Raw genomic sequence first — 14,217 nt, forward strand, 5'->3', positions numbered from 1 at the left:
AGATCCATACATTACACTTCCTCCTCCTTTAGATTAATGCAACATAAAACCGTATGTGTACAAAATATTCAATTTCCCTTTCACGAACCCATATTCCAAGTAAACATGCTTTCACAATAACAGTCCATAACTAACCGCAGTTCTAACATCCCTGAACCTGTGGAGTGGCATCAGGTTTGGCAGGCATCTTGTCAACGATAACACTCTTGTTGAGCCTCTGGACCTGCGGACCTAAGGTTTGGTAGGTGTCTTGTCTAAGACAATGTTCTCAGATACCATTGTCATGTTGCTGTCAGTGACATGATCATCACTGTGAGGTAAGTCCAATGACTGTAATGTGTCTGTTTTGTTGGATGCAATCGACTCAGGTGTGTTCTTCAGTCGAGCATCCAGTATCTGGTCCACATGACATCTCCATGTCTGATCTCCAACATCCACTGTGTACGTCAGTGGTCCAGTTCTTGTAGCTATACTACCAGGCGTCCACTTGTCTTCTTGGTAATCATGTGCAAGGACTTCCTGCCCAATCTTGAAGCTTCTTGCTGCTTCACTTGGCAACTGACTGAACTGTTCATTCTGCACCTCCCTCCATAGATCTGGTTTCAGGAGGTCTATGTGCGATCACAGATTCCTGTTCATGAACAGCATTGCACTTGTTTGATTTTGTTGTTTCACGAACAGAGTTCCGATATACAAAAAGGAAGTTGTCCACCATACAGTGTAGAGAAATGTCCTCCTTCTCCATAGCTTTAATAGACTTCTTGAAGGTTTGGAAAAACTTTCAGCTAACTCATTCATTGCTGGGTGGCGAGGAGCTGACTTGAAATGTTTGATGCCATTTTTCTTCACGAACAGTTGGAGTAATTCTGACGTGTGTTGTGGTACATTGTCACCCACAATTTGTTCTGGTAAGCCGTTTCTGGCAAAGGTAGTCCTCAGAGCAGAGGCGGTCATTGCTGAGGTGGTTGACTTCATTGGTAGAGCCTCCAGCCACTTCGAATGAGCATCCACAGCAATCAGAAACGTGGAGTCCATGAGTGGCCCTGCAAAGTCAATACGTACTCTTTGCCATGGTGATGGCACCACACTCCCATGGGTGTGTGGTGCCTGTGGGGGTGTATTTTGAACTTTTTGGCATCCCGAACAGCTTTTGGTCAAGTCTTCAATCTGTTTATCTATTCCCGGCCACCACACATAGCTCTGGGTGAGACTCTTCATCTTGACTGTACCCAGGTGTCCTTCATGCAGGTTCTCTAGCCACAACACGAGATCCACACATCAACGTTCTTTGACATACGAACAGTTGATCTCGTCTTGCTGAGAACCCTAGAAACACAGGGTTACCATGAGCTGGCCATCCTTATATGGTGATTTCATAGACTTTTGATCATGTTGGGTCATTCCTTGTTTCTGTCTGTATTTTGGAATTTGTTACCAGCCACTGGTCCACCAATGAGGAACATTTCTGCTGGGTCACAGTATGAAGACTTTTCTTCTTCAATTTCCAATAGTGGAAAATGTGACAAGTCATCAGCATTGCTGTGTTGTTTGCTACCCTTGAACTCTATGTCCTAAGAGTGGACTCCTACGAATATGCCCAACGTTGTAACAGGGTAGCAGTCATCACTGGAATTCCCTTCCTGGGATTGAAAACGGACACAACGGGCTGGTGATCTGTCACTAGAGTAAAGTTTTTCCGTAGAGATAGTGGTGGAACTTCTTTATTTCCCATACTAGACAAAGGATCTCTTGGTCGATCTGTGCGTAGTTGCATTCTGCACTTGTCAGTGATCTTGAAGCAAATGCAAGTGGACCTTCAGATCCGTCATTCATAATGTGTGACAAAACAGCAGCAATGCCATAAGGAGACACATGGCCTGCCAGTCTGATGGGCAGAGATGGGCCATAATGGGTGAGCAGTTCATCTAATGTTATTAGTCTCTTTGTTTCCTTGAAAGCTCTTTCACATTTTCTGACCATTTCCACTTTTCACCTTTCTGCAACAGTGCATTTAATGTGCACTGTAGCAATGTTTGGGAGAAACTGGTGGTAGTAGTTTACAAGGTCCAAGTATGACCTGAGTTGTGACACATTTTTCAGTTTGGGTGCCTGTAGCACTGTTTCAATCCTCTCTTGTGATTTATGTAAGCCATGCTTGTCAATGACATGTCCACAATATGAAATTTCATCCTTGAAAATCTCTCATTTGTCTCTCTTTGCATGCACTCTGCCTGATCAGCACTTTTCCAAGGTTCTGCAGTTGCTGTTCATCATTTTTGCCAGTCACGATGATGTCATCAAGGTTACATTGTGTTCCTGGGATATCTTGCTCTTTGCCAAATTGCTAGAGCTGATACAAAGCCAAAGATGAGAAGATTACACTGGAACAATCCCTTGTGAGTGTTGATTGTGAGGAACTTCCTGCTTGACTCCTCAATCTCCATTTGCAGATAGGCTTCTGACAAGAGAATCTTTGAAAACCTCTCCCCCTCTGCCAAAGTTGCAAAAACGTCTTCTATTTGTGGCAGGGGATACTGCACAATACGTAGCACTGGGTTGATGCTCACATTGAAATGCCCACATGTGCAAACGGCTCTGACCTTCTCTTTCTTGATCACCGGGACAATGACCATGACTCAATTGCTCCAAACAACATTGGAGAAAATTCCAGATGCCTCCAAGCTCTGTAGTTCAGCATCCACTTTAGGACATAGGCACTGAACGCGCTTTGTGGAATCTAAGTGTTGCTGCTTCATTCATTTCATTTCCATCCTTCATGCCTTTGAGTTTACCAATCCCCTTTTCAAACACCTTCTCATTGGCATTAAGCAGCTGTGCCAGTCTCCGGTTAGTACTACCATTTGGGCTGCCGTTGCCCTGTTGATGCCACACTGAGAACTTCGATTGAGTGCCAGTGTAGTTGGATTTTTCTCAACCCTTCACGCCCAAAAGGTACTGGCTCTCCACTTTTCAATGTATAAAGCTCTAACTGTTGTGCTTGACCTCCACACTTTATACTTTATTGTTGCCAAACAATTGATACCAGAACGTACAATCATCACAGCGATATTTGATTCTGTACTTCCCGATCCCTGGAGTACAAATCAATAGTAAATATTAAAAATTTAAATTATAAATCATAAATAGAAAATAGAAAAATGGAAAGTAAGGTAGTGCAAAAAAGATCCGGGTCAGGATCCGTTCAGCAGTCTTACCACAGTTGGAAAGAAGCTGTTCCCAAATCTGGCCGTACGAGTCTTCAAGCTCCTGAGCCTTCTCCCGGAGGGAAGAGGGGCAAAAAGTGTGTTGGCTGGGTGGGTGGTGTCCTTGATTATCCTGGCAGCACTGCTCCGACAGCATGCGGTGTAAAGTGAGTCCAAGGACGGAAGATTGGTTTGTGTGATGTGCTATGCCATGTTCACGATTTTCTGCAGCTTCTTCCGGTCTTGGACAGGACAACTTCCATACCAGGTTGTGACGCACCCTAGAAGAATGCTTTGTACGGTGCATCTATAAAAATTAGTGAGGGTTTTAGGGGACAGGCCAAACTTCTTTAGTTTTCTCAGGAAGTAAAGGCGCTGGTGGGCCTTCTTGGCAGTGAACTCTGCTTGGTTGGTCCAAGTCAGATCTGTTTTCAGTTTACCTTCGGAAGACACTTTTTTCATCTGTGTAAATCTTTAGCATCACTGAGGTCTTCTCGAATGGTATCTTAGAAAACAGTCAGTTGTAGTCAGCCTCTGGAATTATAGACAAAGCTGACCCTGTATCCAGCTCCTTTTTCAGTTTTACACCAAATACATCTATTGTGATCCAGATGATTTGTGATCTGCTTCAGTTATACTATGCAGTTCTAAGCATGACAGTTCACCTTTATCAGAATCTATGTTGTCTGATTCTGTTTTACATTCAGTAACTGTCTGCATTCGCTTAGTTTTGTGTTTGAGACTTTTCAGTCAGTTGTGCTTTTTGTTTGCCTTGCACATTCTCTCTATGTGACCTTGTCCGTGACACTTCCTGCAGACTTTCTCTCTGAACCAACAGTCATTTGCATCATGGGAGGATTTGCCACATCAATAACATTTTTGGCTTTTTGCACAATTCAGGGACATTCTAACCTCCTTTCCTGTCATTTTGCTGCATCCTTTGCTGCAGTCTCTAACAATATTGCAATGGTCAATGCCCATTCTAAGCTTGGGTTTCTTTTGGATAATAGCCTCTGTTGAGTGCTTTGACTATGTATGCCACACACAAGCCTGTCCCTTAATGCATCACAAAGTTCATTGCTAAAGTCACACTACTGGGAGAGTTTGTACAGTTCTGCAGTGTATTTAGAAAAGCTTTCCTCCTTTGACTGGCTCTTTGTGTAAAATCTAAATGTCTCAGCTATTACCAGCGGTTTAGGGCTCAAGTGATTTTGTAAAATTGTAACATTTTCATTGAAGTCTTGCTTGCTGGCTTTACAAGGGTACGAGGTTACGTAAGAGACTGTCCATTCATGGACCCATTAAGTTAAGAAGTATAAGGGCTTTCTTTTGCTCCTCCACATTGTTTGTGTTACAATACAGTTCAACCCTCTCGATATACAACTCCCAGTCTTCATTAGTGCTATCAAATTTGTCAACTTTCCCGACCATGTTATTTTCACTTTAAATTCAATGCGTCTTTCACTGTTACTCACATGTTCATTTGTTAGCATCTGTGATGGCCTTCTCGTGCTGCTTCTGTCGGTGCAGTTCCGGATATTTTCTGACATTCAGGGTCATACTCTTCGCCAATATGTTGTGGTTGTGCACAACTACATCTATATTAAAATAAAAGCACACAAGTGGGAGATGGCTTTAACTGAGGTATTCACATTGCAGTGAGCAAGAGCAATGTACATGTGTAGACAACAGATTAATACTTAGTGCTAAGGTCATTGCTCTATAAGAAATAGATCCATATATTACACTAACATTACATTTGTCTTCCTTGCCACCAACCCAGTAAGGGTGTCAAAGGTTACGGGTGGAAGGCGGAGAATGGCGTTGAGAGAGCTAATAAATAAGTCTCGATGGGAAGGTGGAGCAAACTCAAAGGGCCGAATGGCCTAATTCTGCTCCTATGTCGTATGGTCTTATATTCTAGACTTCTTGTATTAAATGCACTGAATGTGATTGACAGTAAAGAGAAGTTCTACAGTGTGTAAATTTCCAAAGAATTTGCAAGCGATGAAGTAAAAACGAGAATAATTGTGGGAACATAGGTTGCCTCTCTGGTGCTTGCATCTATATCAAAGCACTGTACAGGAACATTATCGTAAATGGGTCTAATACAAGAATGGAGAAGTGCAAAGCTCATGCTGCACATTATTCCGTTCCCAGGAGTTACATTCCAAGTTCGGATCCAGTTCTGCCACAGTTCAATCAGCAGCTACTACTTTTGTAAATCTGGAAACGCCTTCAGGAAAATGCAATTTGCCCCTCGGCACGGGATTATAATTCTGTTCCACTTCCTCCAACACTAAAGTGCTAAAGATTTTGATTTTAAAAGCAACATGCAGAAATCGCTGGAGGAATTCAGTAGGTCAGGCAGCATCTATGGAGGAGAATAAATAATCGATGTTTTGGGCTGAGATCCTCATCAGATAATGGTCCTGGTGAAGGGTCTCCTCCAGCATTGTGTGTGTGTTAATCTGGATTTCCAGCATCTGTCAAATCTCTTGTGTTTATGATTTTAAAATTGCATATCAGAATTATTGACTGCCCCACTACAAAGAACAGTGAGCACATCCATCCAGCAGATCTAAGGTGCTCAAAATGTCCCCCAGTGTTTCAGAGTTAATCAGTTACTTTTGAAGTGTTATATCATGGAAAGCAACAAGATGAATGACCAGTGAAAACTTGTTAGGTGAAGAATACATTCCTACCATTAGGAAAATCTGCTTAACCTTATTTAAATAATTGTTACCCATATGAATGTCAGCACTTGCAGGTTTCCCTCTAGGTCACAAGCTTTCCTGATTTAGTTCTTATGTCTCTAGGTACAAATACTATTGCATTTACTATCAACAAAACAAGAGATTCTGTAGATGGAGCAACTAGAACATAGAACAAACAGTACAGTACACCACAGGAACTGGCCATTCAACCCACAATGTTGTGCTGAGCTAATTAAACTAGTAATTAGATACTTAACTAAACTAATCCCTTCTGAGTATACAAAGTCCATATCACTCCATTTCATAAGACCATAAGACATAGGAGCAGAATTAGGACATCAAGTCTGCTCTGCCATTTCATTGTGGCTGGTCTAATTTTCCTCTCAGCCCCAATCTCCTGCCTTCTTCCTGTATCCCTTTGTGCCCTGACCAATCAAGAATCTATCAACCTCTGCCTTAAATATACATAAAGACTTGGCCTCCACAGCTCTCTTTGGCAAATAATTTACCACTCTCTGGCTAAAGAAATTCCTCCTCATCTCTGATCTAAAAGGACACCCCTCTATTCTAACACTGTGTCCTCCGGTCTTAGACTCTCCCACCATACAAAACATCCTCTCCACATCCAATCTATCAAGGCCTTTCACTATTCAATAGGTGAATGAGGTCATCCCTCATTTTTTTGAATTCTAGTGAATACAGACCCAGAACCATCAAACGCTCTTCACATGACAAGCCATTCAATCCTGGAATCATTTTTGTAAACCTCCTTTGAATCCTCTCCGGTTTCAACACATCCTTTCTAAGATAAGGAGACAAACGTGCTCACAATACTACAAGTGAGGCCTATTCAGTGCTTTATAAAGTCTCAACATTACATCCTTGCTTTATATTCTAGTTCTCTTGAAATGAACGGTAACATCATATTTACCTTCCTCACCTCAGACTCAACCTCCACATTAACCTTTAGGGATTCCTGCAGAAGATCTCCCAATCTTTGTATGTTCATGTACATCTTCTCCCTGGTGCCCCTCCGCCTTCCCTTTCTCCTATGGTCCACTCTCCTCTCCTGTCAGATTCCTTTCCCTTTCCAACCCACCTGGCTTCGCCTTTCACCTTCTAGCTAGTCCTCCTTCCCCTTCCTCCCTCCCCCCCACCATTTTCTTCTGGCATCTTCCCCCTTCCTTTCCAGTTCTGAAGAGGAGTCTCGGTATGAAATGTTGTATGTTTATTCATTTCCATTGATGCTGTCAGGCCTGCTGACTTTCTCCCGTGTGTTGCTCTGGATTTCCACGATCTGCAGAATCTCTTGGATTTTTAAGAGTGTCTTAAATGCCTATGGTATCTGCCTCCAGCAGCACCCCTGACAATGCATTCTAGGCATCCACCACTCTCTGTGTAATCTTATAAAATTCTACCAGATCTCCCTTCAGCCTCTGCCTTCCTAGAGAAAATAGTCGAAACTTGTCCCAACCTCTCCCCATAGTATGTTATCTAATCCATAAACTAAATATTCTAATATAAATTTTAACAACAAAAATGTGTGACATTATCCACTTAAAAGTCCACACAAATCGTCCCAGTCATACCTCAAATACTCATCCAGTTGCTGTGTCATGAAGGAGACCTAGCTGCTGTAAAATGTGGGTCTAGCCCCTGAAATCTTGACCAAAGTACACAAAATGCTGGAGGAACACAGCAAGTACTGAGATCCTCCAGCACTTTGTATTTCTCCTCAATGGGTCTGTACCCTAGAGCTGCCCATACATCTGTGTGAGTATCTTCACCAGATGGATTCATCCCTTGAAGAAAGGGCTCAACACTGTCTTCTCAAGGACATTTACGGACCTGATCCTGTTGACTTAAACACAGAACATAGACCAGTACAGCACAAGACCAGGTCCTTCAGCCCACGAAGTTGTGTCAAACCCACTAAATTAGTAACCAAATGGGCTAATTAACCAAGTCAATGTTAGTTAGTGCAAGCTTCAGAATGGTCATAGTTCTGTGGTACTGTGGGCCTTGTGCTTGTGCCATTTATTTATTTATTGAGATACAGTGTGGAGGAGGCCATTCAAGCCCTTCAAGCCCCACTCCACCCAGCAATCCCCTGATTTAACCGTAGACTAATCACGGGACAATTTACAGTGGCCAATTAACCTACCAACTAGTATGTCATTGGTCACTGGGAAGATACCGGAGCACCCATGTGGTCATGTGGAGAATGTGAAAACTCCTTACAGGCAGTGGCTGAAACTGAACCCAGGTCTCCTGTAGTTTAAAGCGTTGTGCTGACCACAGCGATACTCCTGTACCTCCTTCCAGTGGCAGCTGCGAGAAGATAGATGTAGCTTCCTTGAGGCAATGGCCCCTGTGGGAACTACCAATGGTGGAGAGTGGTGAATTCAGCAGAGTCCACTACTCCACTACTCCACAGCTTCTTATGAGACAAACATTGATGACTGATGAAATATTATCAGTTTGATGAAAAACACACTTTTGTCTGCCTAAAACATGCTGACTTTCCAGGCCAAGGAAACATCCACAGCTGAATTCTGTGCGAGTTCAGAGCTCAAGGCCTGGATTGAAAGTTTGTGATCAGTGAGTCCTGGGGTCAATACCAAAGGTCAACTTCAGAAGTCAGCGAGTCCAGAAATTGAGGCAAAGTCCCTAGATTGGCATTTCCGAAGTCATAGGCCCAAGGTCTCTCAGTTTGCAGATCCAGGCCAGAAACTGGAAGTTGGAGGCCAGGTGGTGGCCTTCCCTGGAATTGGAGGCCTGTGGGAAGCTGGGATGAAGGAAAAAGGCTTGTTTTGTTGTTGTTGGTCGTGTTGTTCTGCTGAACGCTGTGGGCATGCTACGTCAATGCTGGAATCTGTGGCAGTGTTTGCAGGCTGCCCCCAGCACATCCTCCGGTTGTGTTGGTTGTTAACACAAATGACACATTTCATTGTATGCTTCGATGTACGTGTGACAAATAAATAAACCAGAACCTGAAACTGATGGGCAGGATTATCTGCGAAGAGATGCACTGAAACTCGGCTGGGACTCTGTGGGGAAATGACACAAAATATATTACCCCTCACCACTGGACGTAAAGAGGTTGGGTTCTGTGTGATAAATAACTTGTCAAATTTATCACTGTTGGAGTATTTGGGAATGAAATATTGATGAATCCAGTACTGATATTGATGAAGTCCATGATGAAATATTGATGAAGTCCACGAGCCGGTCCTCATTAGTAGATCAGAGGTGGAAGGGACAGCAACTTTAAGTTGCTCCGGGTTATTATTTCGGAGGATCTGTCCTGGGCCCAACACGTAAGCACAATTACGAAGAAAGCACAGCAGCACCTCTACTTCCTTGGAAATTTGCGAAGATTCTCCAGGATATCTAAAACTTTGACAAATTTCTTTATACTTGTAGTGGAGAGTATATTGATTGGCTGCGTCACAGCCTGGTATGGAAACACCAATGCCCTCAAACGAAAAATCCCACATAAAGTAGTGGCAATGGCCCAGGTCATCATAGGAAAAGACAACCCCCACCGTTGAGCACATCTACATGAAACAATGTCGCAGGAAAGCACCACCCAGTCCATTGCTGCCATCAGGAAGAAGGTTCAGGAACCTCAGGACTCACACCAGCAGTTCACAAACAGTTATTACCCCGCAAGCATCAGGCCCTTGAACCAAAGGGGTAACTTCACTCAACTTCACTTGCCCCGTCATTAAAATGTTCCCACAACCAATGGACTCACTTTCAAGGTCTCTTCATCTCATGCTCTTGATAGATATTGCTTATTTATTTATTATTTCTTTCTTTTTGTATTTGCACGGTGTGTTCTTTTGCACACTGGTTGAATGCCCAAATTGGTGCAGTTTTTCATGGATCCTAATACGTTTACTATTCTGTTATGGATTCATTGAGTATGCCTGCAAGAAAATGGGTCCCAGGGTTGTATACGGTGATTAATATGCACTTTGATAATAAATTTACTTTGAACTTTGATGCTATAAACACTGAAAAGAAATGCACCTATATGTTTGGTACAGTGAATGAAAACAATATTGTGTACCTGGGGTCAAAGGTGAGCTGGCTCATGGGGTCCAAAACTGGCCTTGTAAAAGGAGGCAAAGAGTAGTCGTAGCAGGATATTTCTCCAAATGAAAGTTTTGGAGACCAGCTACAGCCTCAGCCAGATCACCGGCTGGTTGTTCACCACGGCGTCTGACAGGCAACTGAAAGTCGATCTGGGCAAGCAGTTGAAGTTCCCTGACTTCATTGAATCATCATTGCTGAGGCCTGACATGATCATACTGTCAGAAATTTCGAAGCAGGTGGTCATGATAGAACTGACAATGCCTTGGGAAGATTGGATTGAGGAGGCGTTCGAACGTAAGAAAGCCAAGTACCAAGAGATGGTAGAGCAGTGCCAGGGACAGGGGTGGAGGACACGATGTGAGCCTATAGAGGTGGGGTCTAGAGGTTTTGTTGGATGCTCGCTGCACAAAACCTACTCTTTAATTGGCATTATGGGGCTGTAAAGAAAAGAGCCATCAGGACGGTCATACAGGCTGCTGAGCAAGTCTCCGGATGGTGTGACCTGTGGACCAATGCCACTGGGACGCAAGCTGGGGCCTGATCAATCCTGACTGGGTCACCTGGGTGAAAGTCTCTGAAACACCTGATGACCCCAGGTTATGTCACTGATGATATGTCCCAGAATTCATCTTGGCTTCAGATCCAGTGGTATGTCGCACGGATTAATTAAAGAGTAAAGATTAGCTTTATTTGACACATGTACATTGAAACATACAGTGAAATGTGTCATTTTGTGTGATGTCATGATCTTTACTGATCGTGATATACACTCAGTGGCTGCTTTTATCAGGCACCACCCAATGGTTCTGCTATGCATTTTGAGACAAAGTACTTGTAAAATCATAAACACACAGAGATTCTGCAGATGCTAGAAATACAGAGTAACACACATCAAATGCTGGAGAAACTCAGCGGGTCAGGCACGTCGCTGGAGAGGAATAAAGAGTTGATGATTTAAGCGAGACCCTTCATAGAACCATTTCCAGACGAAGATCTCGGCCAGAAATGTCCACTCTTTCTTCCCTTCCATAGATGCTGCCTGACCTGCTGAGTTCCTTCGTGCTTTGATGTGGTGATGTAAGTTATGTTCCTACAATTATTCTTGTCTTTACTTCATCACTTGCAAATTATTCGGGAAATTTACAACCTGTAGAATTTTCCCTTCATGTCTTGGTGTCTAAATTTCAATCACATTCAATACAAGTTTAGAATGTAAGACCATAAGACATAGGGGGCAGAACTAGTCCATTCAGCCATAATTTGCTCTGCCTTCCCATCATGGTTTATTTATTAACCCTCTCAACACCATTCTCTGCCTTTCACCTGTAACCTCTGACATCCTTATTGGGTTGGTGACAAGAAAGGCAAATATAATGTTTGCATTCATTTTGAGAGGGCTAGATTATGAAAGCAAGGATATACTGGCCAAAGTCCAATACTTTCTGCAATCTCAATGTTTGAAGTGCTGTCCCCTGCTGCTAGCTTGTTAATCTTGCTGTAAAGTTTGCATGGACTGCTAGATTTATAAAGGAAACTGGAATCTCCATTGCATGTGCAGTTATTAGTGAAGGCTCACTTGGCAACTGTGTTTTTCCTCTGAGTATGCTGGGGGTGGGTTTGAGTTTCCACACTCCATAAGTGAGCATATAATCTAGTACCTGATGTATTGAGTGACTGCTGGACTGACAGAAGAGCCATCATTCATTTGAGAATTATTCAGTCAGAATTTCAGTCTTTTTCCACTGAGGTTGGGTATGACTCGAACTAGAGATTGTGGGTTAAGGGTGAAAGATGAAATGTTTAAGGGGAACATGAGGAGGAGCTTTTCACTCAGAGGGTGGTGTGAGTGTGGAATGAGCTGACAGCAGTAGTGGAATGAGTTTGATGTCAAAATGTAGGAGAAATTTGAATAGGTACATGGATGGGAGGGGTTTGGAGGACTGTGGTCTGGGTGCAGGTCAATGGGAGTAGATATGGACTAGATGAACCGAAGGGCCTGTTTCTGTGCTGTAGAGTTCTATGACTCCATGACTCTAAGAATCATGTCTTACACCTTGTGGAAGATCTCATGCCATCAATTTAGTGGATAGACATCCCCACAGTAATGAACAATATTCATCCTTCAAAAACTTAGTTTTTCTCACATTGGGTGTTCATAGGAGCTTGTTCTATTGAAATTGTTGCTTGTGGATGATAGAAAAATGAAGGGCTATGTAGGATGGAAGGGTTGGACTGATCTTACAGTAGGTTCAAAGGTCAGCACAACATTGTGGGCCGAAGGGCCTGTACTGTGCTGTAATGTTCTAAGTTTGTTCTGTGTTTTTTCACATCATTAATCACCTTCATTGGCTTTGAGATGTGTGAAGATATTCCATGGTTGTGGGACACAGAAGATAAATTTCAAGAACACAGATGCTGCAGATGTTGGAAGCCTTGAGCAATGCACAGGAAGTGCTGGAGGAACACAGCAGGAATAATCAGTTGATATTTTTGACCAAGAATTTTGCTCCAAAAGATAAAATTCAAGATCTTCTTTATTTCTATCAAGGTCCACCTTATGATTTATGAACCAGGTCACTTCATAAGGCCCTCACCAGATAAAGGTTGATGCAATTTTTTGTCATTCATTTCCTGGTGATTTTGCATATCTTAAATGGAGATCTTGCTTTATACTTATGACTGTGAGGCTAAGCACAGCTCCAATGCCATATTTAAATTTGCTGAAGATACCACTGTTGTTGGCTGAATCAAAGGTGATGATCAATCAGCATATAGGAGAGAGATTGAAAATCTGGTTGAGTGATGCCACAACAACAAACTCTCTCTCAAGGTCAGCAAGACCAAGGAGCTGATTATTGACTTCAGAAGGAAGCAATTGGAGGTCCATGATCCAGTCCTCATCATAGGAGATCAAAGGTGGAGAGGGTCAGCAACTTTAAATTCCTCGGTGTTATCATTTCAGAGGATCTGTCCTGGGGCCAGCATTTAAGTGCAATTATCAAGAAAGGATGGCAGAACCTCTACTGTCTTAAACATTTGCAAAGATTCGGCACGTCATTAAAAACTTTGACAAATTTCTGTTGATGTGTGGCGGAAGGTATATTGACCTGGAATGGAAACACAAATGCTCTTGACTGGAAAAAGCCTCCAGAAAGTAGTGGAACAGCCCAGCACATCACGGATAAAGTCCTTCCCACCACTGAGCACATCTACACAGAGCATTGTCACAGGAAAGCAGCATCCATCATCAAGGACCCCCACCATCTACGCCATGCCCTCTTCTTGATGCCGCCATCAGGAAGAACATGCAGGATCCTCAAGACCTACACCACCAGGTTCAGAAACAATTATTACCTCAACCACCAGGCTTTGAATTAGAGGGGTAACTTCACTTGCCCCATCTCATAACCTATGGACTCTTCTTCGAATGTTCTCTATATTTATTGCTTGTATACTTATTTATTAATTCCTTTTTTTGGTATTTGCACACTGTTGTCATTGCACATCAGTTGTTGGTTGGTCCTGTTGGATGCGGTCTTTCATTGATTCCGCTGTGTTTCTTGAATCTACCGCGAATGCCTGCAAGAAAGTGCGTATCATGTGACATTAGGTGACATATATGTAATTTGATAATGAATTTAGTTTGAATTTTGAACCTATTGGTAGATCAAGGCCCTTCATCTGGACTGAAAGACAGGAGGGAGAGTAGCCAGTATCAAAAGGTGAAGGGAAGGGTGGAGGAAGAGCTGCCGAACGATAAGACGAACGCTGTGCGGAGCGGTGATAGGCTTATCGTTCAGTAGCTCTTGCTGTGTCCCCCTGTCCCCCTCTCTTCACCTTTTTTTTTAGAATGGCTCAGTCAATCCAGATGAAGGGTGTTGATTGCCCCTTTCCCTCCACTGATGCTGTCTGCCCACAGCAAAATTGGGCATTAACAAATTTGCCAAAAAGGTTGTTTCTTACGCAACGCAAATTTCAATATCTCATCTGAGGAATTTGGACACAAACTGCACCAAAATCATTTGAGATGAATTTTAAAATGACAAGCATCCTCGGTCATTCTGACGCCGTGGAATGTTTTATCTTGACTGACTGTGGCTTTCTTTCAGAGTAATATTGTGTAATAAAATGGAAATGAAACCATCTGTAAGCTTTACTGGACGCACATTTCAAATGGGACCCAACCAGAACTT

The sequence above is a fragment of the Mobula hypostoma genome, chromosome 19, assembly GCF_963921235.1.
Source record: "Mobula hypostoma chromosome 19, sMobHyp1.1, whole genome shotgun sequence".
Classification (NCBI taxonomy): domain Eukaryota; kingdom Metazoa; phylum Chordata; class Chondrichthyes; order Myliobatiformes; family Myliobatidae; genus Mobula; species Mobula hypostoma.